This window comes from Pinus tabuliformis, chromosome J (assembly GCF_031772625.1).
Source record: "Pinus tabuliformis cultivar Carrire ecotype Pingquan chromosome J, CPIR1, whole genome shotgun sequence".
Taxonomy (NCBI): domain Eukaryota; kingdom Viridiplantae; phylum Streptophyta; class Pinopsida; order Pinales; family Pinaceae; genus Pinus; species Pinus tabuliformis.
Genome location: NC_142295.1, coordinates 67,561,776 through 67,578,119, shown reverse-complemented (window position 1 = coordinate 67,578,119; position 16,344 = coordinate 67,561,776). Strand labels below are relative to the sequence as shown.

Genomic DNA, 16,344 nt, shown 5'->3' with positions numbered 1-16,344 from the left:
TCGAAACTCATCAACCAGATGCTACAAAGCTCATTCCTCACATCGACCTTGCATCTCTCACATACCACATTGCATCTAGGAGTCATCGGCACATTTAGGTCAGTTTTTTTGGGGTAAGCCCGATTTTCATGTCTTAGGTTGCATTTCTGTCAGTTTTTGTGTTTCGATTTGTGTGAGGGATGTCTGCTTGATTTCAATGAGAACTTGTTGTCGTTTTGATGTATGTTAACTTGTACAAGCACTGTTTTAGTTTTCTTTTGCATCTTACTATTGTTGCATGCATGACACTGTTTTGCATGGATGGTCGTCGTTGTGGCGACTCGCTTCACACACATGCATGCTTTCCCGTTTCCTGAATCCTGCACTTACTATTTGCATGAATGATCATTCACTCTAGTTTGCACTCATCTCACCATGCATCTAGACTTCTCATGTTTTCGGTCGCCCGTCGGCCAGTCTAGGCTGCCTTGGCCCAGACCGTGCCCTGCCCGACTAGCACTACGCATTTCTGGAAGCGAAGGCTCTGCCTTCCCTCCATAAATACAAGTCTAGCCCAGTGCTGACCTCCAGAATATCATTGCGCAATTCTTGAAGGTAGCATCCTACTGGCCCCAGAAACTACATAATGCAGTTTGCTGGTTGCATGTCACTGCTGACTGAAATTGTGCATTGCGCAGTTTTAGTCCTCAGCAGGCCACGCTGGACTGTGCATTACGTAGTTCTGGAAATTAGTCAACCTCCTAATAGCCCAAACTATTCCTTGCATAGTTTTGGCAGTCAATCTCCCGACCTACTGACGGAAATTACACAACCTTCACGATCAATCACACAGGTATGTTGCAAGTCAATCCTCAAGTTTGTTTTGTTTTTCAACTGACAGATTTATTGCCATGAGTGTTGCTATGTCTCTAGGCATCATAGGTGTTCATCTGTTTTTCAGCAGCACAAGTACAATGACATTCAGGAGAGTGGAGTCAAAGGGCACTGTTGAGAGCACAGCGGGGTTTGCAGCCAAGCAAGTGTCTATGATATCTCCTACCTATGAAGACATAAATTTGTTTGTAGACAAGGACATCAAGATAATATGGCAGCAACATTACAAAAAGTAGCACCATTAGCAGCAGCAGAAGGCAGCACACCTGCACACAATGGATTCAAGGGGAAGGTTGTTGAAAACACAGAAGTGGAACAAAGTTTCAAGATCAAGCAGATCCACGTGTGATGAAAGAAACTTTGGAGACTGAGGCTACGAGGTTATGATGCGACAAGAAGATCATGTGAAGAAAAAGAACGGAACAGACAATGAGTTGCATGTGCTGAAGCATAAACTTAAGGAAGAATAAGAGCTGCATAGACAAGAGAATGAGTCGTGGTAGGAGCAGGTACAATAGGGGGCGCAACATACACAAACAAATGAAACTGTGCCCGTACAAGTTACAGATCCATCCCAACAGCTGGCACAGAGCATACAAGGCGAGCAATGTTGTTGATCACATGTAAGGGAATAAACCAACAATCCATGTCATTATGCACATGCATGTGATCCCACCCACTTGGCACGCTCACCGAGGTGAAGACAAGAAGCAAGTCCACTGGAGTTGAACATGTATTTTGACAAGTTGATGCGCATGACCACCAGCGCACATTTGAAGATCAACATCGACGCTATGGATCAATGTGTTCTCGGTTCGGTCACAACCAAGAAGACCATGCATAGGCTATCAGACGATTTGGATGGAGGAACCATATCAGTGCACCTGGATGCAATGAAGGCAAGAGTTAGCTTCAACAATATGTCACCGTTGAGTGCACGGAAACCATCACGGACGACCAAGCTTGGCATCAGTTCACCACCATCGACCATCACAAGGATGTCAAAGAGTTGGTCTCATCATGACAGTACAAGTTTTAGTGATGTCTGCATGGCTTTCTCAAGCCATTTTGTCTCACATGGGCACATGTGCATTGTAATGTAACGTCTTTTCAAGTGGAAGTTCAAGTGTTGATAGTTGAATGTAACAGTCATAGAGTAGTTGAATATTCATGACGATAGATGAACAGTCTCAAGGGTGAATCTTAAGGTTCACCCCACCCTTTCATATATATAGTACTTCATAACTCATTATAGAGGCTTTTGGTCAGCCAAGCTTCCGATAAGACTATCTTAGAGAGAGCTTGGATAGTATTGTAACATACCTTCGCTTCTCCACTATGCAAAGCTAATATATCTCTTTGGAGGAGCAGGCGGTTGTGGCTGTAAAGTTTCGCTATCGGAACTAGTGGTTGGACGTGGATGTATTGTATGACTGGAACTCACACTTCTTAATATAACAAAGCCAACACATTTCATGCATATGTTGTATTGTATTTCAACGATATTGAGTACTCTAAATGATATATGTATCTGTTTTCTTACGCATGGATGTGTATATTTCTGTATATGTATGTATGTATCTTTCTGAAATGTTTTGTTGGTTTAACCATCACTTTGGATTACTAGCTATCTTGCCTTCCATGTTGTGATGAATCTTTTCTCATGTGTTCCCTTCTTAACTCCGTGCTATCACAAGTTTCCAAGGGGCACACTCACCTCACCCTTCGTGTGTTATAATTACTCATGCACCTTCCTTGGCTACTACAACTATCACACCGTTGCTACCAACAGGGACATCTTACTTGCCTCTGTGCGAAACCACGATCAAGGCATTACCGTACGAACCATTGTTGAGACTCCAACACCAAACGGTCTGAGGTCTAATTGGGAATTCTTACCGGGGAGATCCCCTTACATGTTGGCGGGTCCAGCACTGTGAAAATTTTGGCGCTAGAAGGAGGGCCAAATGACAAGCTAAGTCCTCACATCTATTTTGAATCTCTACGTATCTATCATGACTAAATACAAAGTTTCTCTTTTGGAGTGTATGTCTTATGGAAATGACTTCATTATCTCGGAAAAGCTCTCGATAACTTGTCACATAAAATATATGATGGTGGAGGCCATGTAGCCTTGGTTAGGCACGTAGTCGGCGTTGTAGGCTCATGAGAAAGACACATAATCTTTGAAGAATACATGACCTACTCACTATTCGTCTACACGCTTCGAGGGCACCCAATGCATTGGCATGCCACGCTGCTTGAAAAATATATTCATTCTCTTTCTCATATGGTCACAGAGATAGACTGTGCTTTCAATCACTTTAACCATAAAGCACTCGATCAAGAAATTCTGAAATTACGAAAAGCACCTGATGAATCCATTGAATAGTTTTACACATGCTTTTGTAATCTTGCATATCGATTCCCTGAAGATGATATTGATTGGTAATTTCTCAATGGGAGATTTGAGTATCTTCTTCACATATCTGAAAATCTGAAATTCTTAAAATCATTTGAATCCTACTCAGCACACTTCGGTGACGGAGCTGCGCATTCATAAGCAGGCACAGTCGCTGTGATTCTCCGCCTTCACCTCATCAAATAGCTCCACCATCGCAAAGTGATGTGGGAGATTATGCACACACATATGTTGAACTGTCACATCCTCCCACCCCACCTGCTCTTGATATCTACGTATATTTGGCTTGCAAGCCTGTTGGTTGTCACGTGGACTCGTTCCCTCAATCTTCGTCCCCACGTTCTGTTGATACTCCAGATTGTACTGTCTTTTGTGGTTCCATTCCGGACTCCTCACCTCCTATGAATGAGGATCAAGTTGTCGACAGAGTTGGTGTTATGTAGCCAACCTACGCCATCATTCATGAGCAGTGTGAGCGGGAATATAAAGAACCCACGGTGAAGGATGACTCCCTTCCAACCGTGCCTCATCCACTTTATCTTGACATCCCTTGTGATCCTTCCACTGCTGATTTCCCTTGTGAAAACTCATTTCTAGATGTTTCTACTTCGGATCATTCACAGGACATGTTGGATGTCAGTCTGTCATTACATTGCAGAGAGGACACATAATCCTTCGAAAATATATCCTATCTATCATCTATCATTTCTGAAACATAGAGGGTGGACATCCTTTCCTCTCATCTACCCCTATGCACGATTCATCAAATCATGAGGATGCCGACAAACATCCTGAATTTTTTTATCTTGGTTGTTTTTATCTCTCTACTTCTTCATCTGATCACGATGTTGATTCAATCTTTGTTAATCTGTCTAAGACATCGATCTACAATGATCTATCTATCAACGAAGTCGAAACCCCCCAAACTGTTGAGGCACTTTAGCTCGAGCTAATGGTTATGTTAGGCCCTCGTTGTCTTGAGGTTGGTCTCACTTCCGATCAGAAAATTGTTGAAACATGTAAGGCTCCTCATCACTCTCTACTTTGTATTGAAGATAAAAAAAGAACTCAGATTTCACTTCCTCCACTCGAACTACATGATCCTATCACTCATGCATTGGAGGAAAGGATTGCAATGATTCAAGTGGGCAGAGCGACATGGGGTGGAGGGGATATAACAGAAGGGTAGAGCACGGGGACTTCACTGGGGGAGCAATACCATACCACGTGGGTTCATATTGGGGGATATTTATTGAGGAAAAAATCACATAATATATTGGGTGATATATAGGGGTTAAAGGGTTTTTATACTAGCAGGTATAAAAAATGGAGCCCAAAGTTAATGAAAAAATATAAAGGGGTATAAAAAATGTTAATGAAAAAATGGATACCTCTAATATCTAGAGAAATTAGGGGTTTTTAAATTAGGAAGGTGTATTGGGTTCATATTGGTAGGGGGTTAAATAATGTGTTTTTTAGAGGTATTTTCAAATATGTACTCAAATTAAGGGTATTGTTTAATATGCCACGAACACACATGATATGTATGAGGTTCATTGAGTGAAGCCCCTATGGGGTAGAGTATATAGTTATTCTTTTGAAGTCCAGGATCCAATACTAGTAGTTATAAATTAAGATTTATTTTATCATATAAATTAAAACAAGTGATTCAATCCTATAGTTTGTTTTGGAAGGAGATAATAAATTGAGATGTGAAGTGGATAAATTAATTAATTACTAGGGAGCAGAACTTGCATTAATTTTGGTGGGTAGTAACTACTAGTAAGTCTACAAATTTAACCACTAGTAAATCTACAAATTTACAGTTTTTCTCCTACAGAAGTGCCCAAGAAAACATAAATAATGGTGTGAAGTGACTCGTGATAAGTATTTTTATTTACATCCAGTAAGTATGATATGTTTTCAAAGATTTCATTTTTGGATTAAAAATCACTGCACAAATATCTAAAAATCATGCATGAATATTGGAACCATATCCATAAATTATAGCATAAAATATGTGATGTAGTTATCCACATGGCATTATATTATGTAAATGATACAATAAGATCTTCAAGTTATGGTCCAATCAATTGTTTGAAAAATAGTTTTTTTAATAATATTGAGAAATAAATAACATGCATTAGTCATTTCTAAACAAATAATGGTCAACAACAAATCTTTGCTAGAGTCCTAACTTAGGAGGGACTAAAAATAATTTTGTAACCATAAGCTTTAATACTTACAATAAATTTACAATATAATATGATTCCTAACCATAGATATTTACCCACACTTTATAGTGGATATTATTAACTTGTAAATAGACTTTGTTATAATACCATGGACCAATATCAGGCCTTATCAATAACACATGCCCAAAAACTATAACTCATTTCACAATAAAAATATGTTATTTTAACTTGATTTTATAGCATTTTTTGAATTAAATTTAGAAGAAAAAATGTTATACTTTTCAAATATATCTAAATCTTTGACCCTCACTACTACTAAAAAAAATTGGTGGATATTCCATAATAAAATTAAAAATGAGAATACTTTTATATATAAAGATGCTAAATTTATATAATATTAGCTTAGATGATCTACCAATCACTAAGAGTGATCAAACATCCATGCTGACTCTTGGTAGATCTAGAGTTAAGATCGATCTAGGTTGGTATTAATGAAACTGTGTACATAGTGTAAGAAATTCTCGTTTTTGCTTATTTTTAAACCTTTTAAATTTATAATAAATATATAATTAGATACAATATTTATTACAATATTTATTGCTTCCATTTTTATTGAAAATATCAAAATTTTATTATTATTATTATTATTATTATTTGTCAAGTTGTTTGTGTTCTTCCAAGTTTGACTTGTGGCTTTAGAAATGAGGACCCAGAGTTATCTAAGCCATCAAAATCACTACCTAAACGGATTGGATTTTACCATTTCTCCTCCTCCTACCACCGAGGCAAGAGTTTCTATGAGGTTTATCCTCTGTAGCCTTGCTAACTAAGCCTGTCCTTAACTATTTATGTTAACGAAGTTTAAAAAAATTAATTATTTTAGTATATATGATAATCTATATTTTATTTTTTATGAATAGTTATTATTTTAATAATTATTATATTAATAAACCATTTTTATTTTAATTTCGATGGATGACTGTTTTTAAATTGAAATATTTTTTTTTTGAGAAGGAACATTATGTAACTATTAGTTATTGTAGAAGTTGAATATGTCACAGCAACAACACCAACGTGTCAGGCAGTTTGGATGAGAAGGATGTTGAGGGATCTTTGTCATGACCAAGAGGGCGTGAGAAGTATTTTCTATGACAACACCTTAGCAATTTCATTGTCAAAGAATTCTATCTTCCACAAAAGTACCAAGCATATTGATGCTAAATATCATTTTATTAGAGAGTTGATTAACAATAATGAAATTGTGTTGTAGCACTGCAGGTCATAGGAACAGCTTGCTGATATTTTCACAAAGCCATTGGCAAGAGAAAATTTTGTTTATCTCAGAAACTATTTGGGAATTGTCAATGGCGACAGTTGTGATTAAGGGGGAGTGCTGGAAATAATAATCCCAACCACCGCAATAAACAGTCGGACAGCAGCCATACCTGTAAGATGTAGTTTTTTGCAGGTTGCGTCTCTGGTTGAAGACATTTTTGCAGGTTGCGTCTCAGTGTGAAGATAGAAGGACCGAAGCCAGACGCGAACCACTCAAAAACTCAGAAAAGGCATTTAAAGAATTTATGTACTTAGGTAAACTGATATGGGCAAGCATTATCCAAAAACACCTGTGTGACTCAGATCACACTCAACAACAACATCAAAATAAATTTCGCTCTGTCATGAATTAAATGTAAAATTGTCTATTGAGTTATATATGAATGTAAAAGTCTATTTGTAATTGGTTAGACAAGAGCGTAGAAGAGTTAGACTAGGTAGAGAGGTTAGAGAGTAAGAAGAAGAAAAAGAGTGCAAGTCTCTGTGCAACAATTTTTGGTGGGTGCGTAAAACAAGAGTTACTGTGTTTTACTGTGTAGTGTTGCGCGTAAGTTTAAATCTCTGTAAAATTTTATTTTACTCTATAAATGAGCCGTAGTCTCATGTAGATGTATTTTTCATGTTCAAGAAATGAATATTAAGTTTTATAGTGTTGCTCCAAAACCTACTTCCTCATTTTTGTCGTGAGTAAATATTATTCATAAGTCTCTGGAATAGCTGCGCGGTTGTGCGAAATTCAAGCCTGGAAAATAGTCTCGCGGTGCGCGAAGGTAACTCGGCGAAATCAGCCTTGCGGTGCTCAATCCTAGTTTCGCGAAAATAGCTTCGTGAAAGTCACAACTCTCTGCCTCTCCCCTCCGCGAAAACAAAAATTAAATTCACAAAATATATTCAACATGGTATTCGCGAAAATAGCTTCGTGAAAGTCACAACTCTCTGCCTCTCCCCTCCGCGAAAACAAAAATTAAATTCACAAAATATATTCAACATGGTATCGAAGCAGGTTAAACTCTGTTAGTGTAAAAACTAGTGTTTTTACCAACAGTAAAATTGTTTTTAAGTGGGCATTGTTTTTTAGCATATTTACCAGTAGATAGAAAGTTTTTTTTTTACGCTCAGAAATGGCAACATCAAGCACAAGCTTGACTAATCCTCAAATACCTCAGTTTAATGGCAAAAATCATGATTATTGGGCTATTACAATGAAGGCCCTTTTTTCTTCTCAAGACATTTGGGATTTGGTGGAGAATGGTTTTCAAGAACCAGCAGATGAAGCAACATACAATGCCTTATCTCAATAGGAAAGAGATGTGTTAAGGGACAACAGGAAGAAGGATTCAAAAGCCCTGTTTTATATCTTTCAAGCAGTTCATGAAAGTATTTTCCCAAGGGTTGCAGCAACAACGAAGTCCAAGAAAGCATGGGACATCCTCCAGACAGCGTACCAAGGCATGACAAAAGTCAAGACAACGAATCCGCAAATGTTGAGGAGAGATTTTGAAACACTTTGTATGAAAGAGTGATAATATAGACTCATTTTTTACACATATAAGTGGGTTGGTTACGCAAATCAGGTCTCATGGTGAGACACTTGAGGAAAGAAGAATAGTTGAGAAAATTTTGAGAAGTCTGTCAGCAAGGTTTGAGGCCATTGTTGTGGCCATAGAAGAGAAAAAGGATCTTTCACAGTTTTCAGTGGATGAGCTTAATGCATCATTGATTTCTCAAGAACATAGAATAAACAGAGCAGCAAGCTCCTCATTGGAGCATGCCTTCAAGACACAAGTATCATTTGGTCAAGGTCGAGGCAGAGGAAGATCATATGCTAGAGGAAGAGGAAGAAGCCCACATAGAGGTGGAAGAAGCAGCCCTTCAAGCTCAAATGGAAGAGGCAGCAATCAAAATCCAAGTCAAGGCCCAAGCCAAAATCAAGCACAAGGTCAGAGGTCTGATAAATCTCAAGTTCAATGTCATTAATGTAAGAAGTATGGTCATTATGCAAATGAATGTAGAAAGAAGCAATATGATATTAGTAACAAACCAAGTGTAAATTTCACAAGAGAAAATCAGAACCATGACAGCATGTTTTTAGCTTGTAATGTAGCACAAGAAAAATAGAGTGATATATGGTATCTAGATTCAGGGTGTAGCAACCACATGTCAGGCAACATAGAAAATTTTTCTAATCTAGATGAAAGTGTGAAATCTGAAGTAACATTAGGGACTGATAGCAAAGTCTCTATCATGGGAAAAGGAAGAGTAAATATCCTAACAAAGAAGGGGGAGAAGAAATACATCTCAGATGTTTACTTTGTCCCCGATCTGAAACATAATCTCATGAGCATTGAACAACTCATGCAAAAAGGCTACAATGTCTTCTTCAAAAATAATGTGTGCACAATTTTGGATAGGCCTCCAAGCAGATAGTTGATTGCAAAGGTTCAGATGACAGACAATAAATTTTTTCCCCTAAATATAAGATCATATTTGAAAGAAGGTGCACAAGCACAACTATCAATGAACTCACAAGAAGATGAAAGAAAAGGGGCAACTATCACACAAGTAAGCTTTCAAGCAGAGGTAAAAGATGAAAAATGGTTATGGCACTTGATATTTGGACATCTCAACTTTGGAGGTTTGAATTTGCTACATTGGAAAGGTATGGTGAAGGGTTTACCACTCATAGAAAAACCAGACAGCATATGTGAAGGATGTATCTTGGGCAAGCAACATAGGGAGACATTTCTAGTAGGAAAGTCAGTGCGGGCAAAGGCACCTTTGGAGATTGTCCACTCAGATTTATGTGGACCAATGCAAACACCATCAATTGGTGGCAGCCACTATGTATTGACCTTCATAGATGACTACACAAGGAAGACATGGGTCTTTTTCCTAAAACAGAAAAGTGAAGTGTTTGAGCGCTTTCGCCAATACAAGGCTCTTGTTGAAAAGCAAAGCGGGCATTTCATCAAAGTCCTTAGGACAGACAGAGGTGGACAATACATCTCAAATGACTTCCTTCGATTTTGCAAGGAACATGGAATTCACAAGCAGTTTACAACAAGATATACACCGCAGCAAAATGGTGTGGCAGAGAGGAAGAATAGAACCATCATGGAGATGGCAAGGAGTATGTTGAAGGCAAAACATTTGCCAAATGACTATTGGGCTGAAGCTGTCGCTTGTGCAGCATATATCTTGAATAGGTGTCCAACAAAAAGCGTCCATAACATTATTCCTGAAGAGACATGGAGTGGAAGAAAACAAAATGTCACGCACATGAGAGTTTTTGGATGTGTGGCTTATGCACATGTCCCAGATGAGTTGAGAAAGAAGTTGGACAATAAGGGGGAGAAATGCATATTTTTTGGATACAGCGATGAATCCAAGGCATACAAACTCTATAATCCATTAACCAAGAAATTATAATCAGCAGAGATGTGCAGTTCATAGAAGAGGAAGCATGAGATGGAAGTTTAGAAAAGACAGTCAATGTCAAAGCAAGCATACCAAATGAGGACAAAGAGGAATTAACAGCAGCAAGTAATTCCTCAACAGTGACTCCCTCTACTCCTATTCAAGCTCAGCAAAGCAGGTAGCAAGCAATGCCATCAACAAATAATAGGACAGTTTCACGCAGCCAAATGAGTGCTTCTCCAAGCACATCGTGAAGCGCGACACCAAGTGACATATCAAGCCCATCTTCAGCAAGCACAAGAAGGCCAAAATTTAGAAATTTAGATGAAATTTATGAGCAAGATGAAGTTCATAGTAGTGCAAGTCTGAATTCTTTATTTGCATTATTTTGTCATGTAGATGACCCAATCCACTTTGAAGATGCAGTCAAAGAAGAAAAATGGGTTGCGGCAATGGAGGAAGAAATAGAAGCAATAGAAAGGAATGACACATGGGAGTTAGTGAGGCTTCTGAAAGGAAAACATGTCATTGGAGTGAAGTGGGTCTATAAGACCAAAAGTAACATTGAGGGAAAGATTGAAAGGCATAAAGCAAGGCTAGTTGTCAAAGGATACAAGCAACAGCATGGAGACAGTGCATGTAGTTGTGGCGATTGTCGCGCAGCATAAACGGACAATGTATCAGATGGACGTAAAGTCAGCATTCTTGAATGGAGTGCTGAAAGAGGAAGTGTATGTCGCCCAACCGCTTGGTTATGAGATTGAAGGACAAGAAGACAAAGTATGTCGGTTGAAGAAAGCTCTTTATGGATTGAAGCAAGCACCGCGCGCATGGTACAGCAGGATAGATGCTTACCTGTTGGACAATGGTTTCGACAAATGTGATGGTGAGCCTACTCTCTACATCAAAAAGAGCGAAGGTAAGATTCTCATTATCGTCTTATATGTAAATGATTTGATTTTCATAGGTAGTGATGATTTTGTCATTGCTGATTTTAAGCAAGTCATGAAGAGTGAGTTTGAAATGACTGACTTGGGATTGCTAAGATATTTTTTGGGCATAGAAGTGAAGCAAACAGAAAATGGCATTTTTATCTCTCAAGCAAAGTATGTGGCAAAAATTTTGGAGAGGTTTAAAATGCAGAACAACAAGTCCGTACCAACTCCAACTGTTACAGGGTTGAAGTTGAGCAAATAAGATTGCAGCAGCAATGTCAATTCGACATTATACAAAAGCATGGTAGGCAGCTTGATGTATTTGACCACCACTAGGCCGAATATAATGTATGCAGTAAGTTTGGTGTCAAGATTCATGGAGACACCCAAGGAGACACATTGACAAGCAGCGAAAACGATTTTGAGGTATGTCAATGGGACAAAAGAGTATGGCGTTTTGTACACAGCAACTAGTGATTTCAGGCTGGTTGGTTACACTGATAGTGATTGGGCAGGCAGCATCGATGACAGAAAGAGCACGTCAGGATATGTTTTCATTTGGGTTCCAGAGCCATTTCATGGGCCTCCAAGAAGCAGCCAATAGTGTCACTGTCAACAGCAAAAGCTGAATATGTCACAGCAACAGCAGCAACGTGTCAAGCAATTTGGATGAGAAGGATGTTGAGGGATCTTTGTCATGACCAAGAGGGCGTGAGAAGTATTTTCTACGACAACACCTTAGCAATTTCATTGTCAAAGAATTTTGTCTTCCACAAAAGGACCAAGCATATTGATGCTAAATATCATTTTATTAGAGAGTTGATTAACAATGATGAAATTGTGTTGTAGCACTACAGGTCATAGGAACAGCTTGCTGATATTTTCACAAAGCCATTGGCAGGAGAAAATTTTGTTTATCTCAGAAACTATTTGGGAATTGTCAATGGCGGCAGTTGTGATTAAGGGGGAGTGTTGGAAATAATAATCCCAACCACCGCAATAAACAATTGGACAACAGCCATACCTGTCAGACGTACTTTTTTGCAGGTTGCGTCTCTGCTTGAAGACATTTTTGCAGGTTGCGTCTCAGCGTGAAGATAGAAGGACCGAAGCCAGACGCGAACCACTCAAAAACTCAGAAAAGGAATTTAAAGAATTTATGTACTTAGGTAAACTGATATGGGCAAGCATTAATTCAACAACCTTGCCCACACTCCAAAAACACCTGCGCGACTCTGATCACACTCAACAGCAACATCAAAATTAATTTCGCTCTGTCATGAATTAAATGTAAAATTGTCTGTTGAGTTATATATGAATGTAAAAGTCATTTTGTAATAGGTTAGACGAGAGCATAGAAGAGTTAGACTAGGTAGAGAGGTTAGAGAGTAAGAAGAAGAAAAAGAGCGCAAGTCTCTATGGAGAAAATTGTGGAGCAATTTTTGGTGGGCGCGTAAAACAAGAGTTACTATGTTTTACTGTGTAGTGTTGCACTTAAGTTTAAATCTCTGTAAAATTTTATTTTACTCTGTAAATGAGCCACAGTCTCATGTAGATGTATTTTTCATGTTCAAGAAATGAATATTAAGTTTTATTGTGTTGCTCCAAAACCTACTTCCTCATTTTTGTCGTGAGTAAATATTATTCATAAGTCTCTGGAATAGTTGCGTGGTTGTGCGAAATTCAAGGCTGGAAAATAGTCTCGCGGGGTGCACGAAGGTAGCTTCGCAAAATCCGCCTCGTGGTGCTCAAACTTAGTTTCGCGAAAATAGCTTCGCGAAGTCACAACTCTCTGCCTCTCCCCTCCGCCCTCCGCGAAAATGAAAATTAAATTCGCTAAATATTTTCAACAATAAAAACATATCCTTATTAAAAATAATAAATGATTTCAAGTAGAGTGGATTTCTTTGAATAACTAAATTAACCATAGGATTTCGCTATGGAAAATATCTCACAATTTTTTGAAGCGCTGATTTAATTTAGAAAGAGTATGCACTGTTTTTGATAAATTCATTTAGAGTTTGTCATTATATTAATAAATAGTGTGTGGCTGTGGCATCCAGGGGTAGAGTGAAAAAAAATTGACAATTTGTATATGTGGTGGGAGCTTTGATTGTGCAGAAATTACCTATCAACTTTGAGATTCCAATAAATTGCTGCCGGATTTTAGAGAAATTTGACCGGAAAAAGCCACCAGAAAAGCTTCCAAAAAGTCTCACTAAAAACTACACCACAACGTATTTGGAGCAGCTACAGAGGTGAAAATATTAAGAATGAACATGCAAAAAAAAACCTATATTGACGGATTTTGAAACTAAATGCACATTCTGTCTATAGATATAGACATCTATTAACGGACGAGTAATAAATAACCTAACCTCAGCGGGTGATGTATCCTGTTAAATATGCGTTAAACCTATATACTATAGGATGTGCATAAATTTTGCATATTGGACGACCTAAAGAACTCCTTAACTTTTATTTTTATCCCTCACAATTTTTTGATGGTGCTGACATCACAGCTACCTAATTAGTAGACATGGAGAGGAAGGCGAGGAGTGGTCTTCGCGATAAGGGGCACGGCCTTCTAGAGGGCCAGGCCGAATGCTTCGTCCATATTGAGCCCCTCCTGGTTTGGAGGCACATCCCAGTTGAAGGCATGGATTAAGGACCCCAGATTGTACTCCACCATCGTAATCCCCATGCGAGTGCCTGCACAGATGCGCCTGCCTGCCCCGAACGGGAGGAGCTCGAAGTCATTGCCATGAGGATCGATCTTGGAACCCACAAACCTGTCAAGATTGAACTCAGCCGAGTGTTCTTGGGAATGTAGTACCCGTCAACCTCGCACGCTTCGGTGGAGACGCGCGGGAGGCTGAGTGGCGTGGACGGGTGCTTCCGAAATCCCTCTTTGCAGACGGCCACAAAGTAGGGCAGGTTAGCAAGGGCCGACTCCTTCAGTCTCCTCTCATGCCCAATCAAGGCGTCCATCTCCTCATGCACGCGCTTCAGTAACTTGGGGTTGTTCATTACTTCCGCCAATGTCCATTCAATCACGCTGCTGGACGTGTCGGTTCCTGCTGTGAAATATAAATTCTGCAAAACAAAGAATGTATGGATTAATGCTATGAGACAAATGCACCGATGAACAATAATTTATAATTTTTACACAATATTTACCAAGGTGTAAAGTATAAAACTCATCAATCTAGAAGATTTCCCGAATAGCATTGTGTAAGAGATTTCCTTATTATCATGATCTTATCTAATCATCCTCATGCTAAACCATGGTGGCAAAAACTGGATTAGTAAAATGGTTCTAAAGCATACTTTAAGCGAAATCCTGGGTTATCATCAAAACGTTATCAATATTCAAAACATTACCAGCAGTAGAGCTTTGATATGAACATCGGAGAGCCTTCCGCCTTGGCCATCGCAGTTATCTCTCTGAGACATCACAACGTCTAGGAAATCGGGCTTAGACGCTCGTTGATTGGCCGTGGACTAGTGTTCCTCTATCATCCTCTGTATGAGTGCGTCCCATTTCTTGTGGAGTTTCTTCATACCCCGTTGGATGCCCTGCAAATCCATCCACGCCACCGATGGAATGAATTCTCCGATATTGAAGTATCCAGCGGAGGTTATGAGTTCCACCACCATGTCCTTGAACTCGTTGACCTCGTCCCCTTTCGTCTGGAACACCCGCTTGCTCACAATGATCTGCCCGATAACGTTGGTGGCGCAGATGTTGAGGAGGTCCGGCACGGTTACCGTCTCTCCACGCTGCGAGTGTTAGAGAATGTTGCAGAGCATGAAGCCCATCTCCGCATCTCTTACCAGCTGCCAATCCTCCAACGCCTTTCCTCCCAACATGTGCATGTTGCACACCTTGCGCTCCATGTTCCACCGTCCTCCATACGCTGCCCATACCATGTCCTGAAAGGGAAAATAAAAATTAAGAAAGAAAGAAAATGATTTTAGTGGCGCACATTTCGAAAAAGTTTTAGCATCTAATTCATCAAAGTCAGCTGCTGAAAGAAAATTTAACTGAAATGACATTTTGAAGCATGCCACAAGCAAGAATTTCAACGGAAACGGGAAGAATTCAATCAAAAAAACGTACAACCAGGGTACAGTAAGCACCTGAGAATCGTAGGCTATGTATGTGGCGCCGGCATTGCCCGGCCGGTTGGAGAAGTTTATATCCAAAGTCTTCAGAAACGCCTTAGCTGCAGCGGGCGTGGAGGCCACCACCATGTCGGACGTCCCCATTTTGAGATAGACAACGGGGCCGTATTTCTTATACATGTTGTAGAGAGTAACGTGAGGGATCGCTCCCAGCAATGGCAGACTTCCCACCACTGGCCATCCTGATGGCCCCGGCGGGAGGCGCCTCTTTTTGAGCTTCAAGTTCGATCTCAAAACATAACGAAATCCAAGGTACAAAGCAAGACAAGAGAGAACCCATAACATAATTTCATTTGAATTCAAGGAATCCATGTCGAATTACTGCCTGAGTGCCTGTGATGTTCCGTTACAGTCTCCTACTTATACAGAATTTCCATGCTCCCATTATTTGGGTTGACGACCTTCACGTGCCCGTTAGGTACAACTGACATTCATCTCTCTCCCAAATTGCTGAACGGTCACTGGATTAAGGCTGCGTCGAACTGTAATATATTTTCCTTTCCAATCACAACCATTTTCCACTTGATCAACAAGGTACGTACGCCATTTTCCAACCCGTCCAATATATGATCTGATAAGTTAAAAATCGGGAATTTAGAGATCACAATTGATTTTTGAGGTTTACAATTCAACGAAGTGCCGTATTGGCAATTGACGGATCATTGGATATTAGATTCATTGATTAGATATCAAGACAATCACCACCAAACCACCGGCCTTCCTTTTAGGTGGCAGTATTTATAGAAAAAAGCATCTTTATGCACAACTTTGGTAAATATGGATTTTGGAAATTTTATAGATAAGAGTGTATAATAAAATTATGTTGGTTAATCATATGGTTAAAGATTATATTGTGTAATATGTGTGATCAGTTAAGAAATTTTTATCACAATATTAATCTGAAAATCTCTATCGGAAGACTAATCACACATATTTTTGCTATTCCTAAAATCTTTAACAAAATCATACTTATTAAATT

At 39.2% G+C, this 16,344-nt stretch overlaps 1 pseudogene; it reads right to left on the bottom strand.

Annotated features, from left to right (window-relative positions):
• Positions 1 to 13,707: 13,707 nt before the first annotated feature.
• On the bottom strand, positions 13,708 to 15,677 carry LOC149225538 (flavonoid 3',5'-hydroxylase 2-like; annotated as a pseudogene).
• Positions 15,678 to 16,344: the final 667 nt, after the last annotated feature.